The sequence below is a fragment of the Rhinopithecus bieti genome, unplaced genomic scaffold, assembly GCF_001698545.2.
Source record: "Rhinopithecus bieti isolate Rb0 unplaced genomic scaffold, ASM169854v2 scaffold_35314, whole genome shotgun sequence".
NCBI classification, from domain to species: domain Eukaryota; kingdom Metazoa; phylum Chordata; class Mammalia; order Primates; family Cercopithecidae; genus Rhinopithecus; species Rhinopithecus bieti.
This window is the reverse complement of record NW_016814808.1, coordinates 70888-72501: the sequence shown is the minus strand read 5'-3', so window position 1 is coordinate 72501 and position 1614 is coordinate 70888. Positions and strand designations below refer to the sequence as shown.

The 1614-nt window shown below is 50.4% G+C and overlaps 1 pseudogene across 1 annotated transcript in view; it reads left to right on the top strand.

Annotated features, from left to right (window-relative positions):
- Nucleotides 1–255: 255 nt before the first annotated feature.
- Nucleotides 256–1614, top strand: part of LOC108515464 (zinc finger protein 43-like) — a 39861-nt pseudogene continuing 38502 nt past the window's right edge. The window contains exon 1 of the transcript XR_001881532.1: nt 256–805. The product of XR_001881532.1 is annotated as a zinc finger protein 43-like (transcript). The remainder of the gene's footprint in view (nt 806–1614) is intronic.

Below are 1614 nucleotides of genomic sequence, written 5' to 3'. Positions count from 1 at the left end.
AGTTTGTAGGATTCATTGAGCCCAAGAGTTTGAGACCAGTTTGGACTACACAGTGAGGCTTCATCTCTACAAATAAAAATATAATAACAAATTAGCTGAGCATGGGGGCACATGCCAGTCGTCCCAGCTTGCTCTAGAGTAGATTGCTGAAGCTGCAGTGAGCTGCAGTCATGCCACTGCACTCCAGCCTGGGTAACAGAGAGACTCCCTCTCAAGAAGAAGAAAAAACAAAGCAAAACAAAAAACCCACAGATAATAAATAATAAAATATTCAATGTTTGTAATGCTTCCTACTCAAAGGACCAGAAGCCAGGAAGGTCATAAAAGCTGAAATTTAAAAACAATTATTTTCATTTTTTAGTAGCCATATAGTATATTATTTATAAGTGCATATGACCTTATACAGAAGGTTAAAAGCAAATACCCTCTGGGGTGGGCCTGCTCAGCTCAGGGAGGAAGCCCTGCCTGAAAAGGCTGCAGCCTAGGCTGTCACTCTTTCCTCATTCAGTCCAGCGTCTGATCCCATCTTCTTTCACTCAGAGTTTGAGGGGGCAGGACCTTAGAAGTTACCCAATCAGGGGCGCTGGGCTGGAAACCGTCCAATCAGGCAGGCGGCAGGAGCGGACAGGGAGGCTTCCGGGATGTGGCGGGGCCTTTGTCTCTGGGTGCAGTTGGAGCTCCGCGTTTTGTTTTCACTCTTGTGTGTCCTCTGTTCCTAGGGGCCAAGCCTCTTTGGCCCTGTGACCTGCAGGTATTGGGGGATCCACAGCTAAAGACGCCAGGACGCCCCGGAAGCCTAGAAATGGTGAGTTCCGGGTCAGACATCCTGAGAGGGGGAAGGGGCTGTGGCGCGACTCAGGCCTCCCTACAGTCAGCTCCACAATCTGCGCGGCTGGAGTTCTTGCCCAGCTGGGTATCGGTCCCCTTCCGCCGTAAGATGGCGGCTGCGCTGACAGCCGGCCAGGGCGTCCTGTCTGTTTCCTGCGCAGTGACTGTGTCCCGGCCTGGGGCCCTCTGTGGGCAGCTCCGCAGTCGCAACGCGGCGTCTCTCCCAGATTGTGCGGGGGCCACGGGAGGGTAGTCAGGGGAGAATCCTGACTGGTGATGCAGTTTCATGAATAGGAAGAGCTTTGATCCGTGCCTTTTCCAGTCCGTTTTTTCGTCTATGAGAAACTTGGGAGAGTCGGCCGGGTGCAGTGGGTCCCGCCTTTAATCTAGCACTTTGGGAGGCCGAGGCGGGCGGATGACTAGGTTCGAGAGCAGCCTGGCCAATTTGTTGAACCCCGTCTTTACTAAAAATACAAAAATTAGCTGGGCGTGGTGGCGCGCGCTTGTAATCCCAGCTACTCGGGAGGCTGAGACAGGAGAATCGCTGGAACCCAGGAGGCGGAGGATGCGGTGAGCCGAGATCGCTCTGTTGCACTCCAGCCTGGGCATTGTAGTGAGACTGTGTCAAAAATATATATACACACACACACACATGAGTCACCACAAAAATATTAAATAATTTAATCAAAGAATAATTTAAGACTGTAGAGCACACAGCTATGGTTTGTAGTTTGTGGTCCATGGAGAATGAAGGAAAGATTTTTTTTTTTTTTTTTTTTTTTTTTT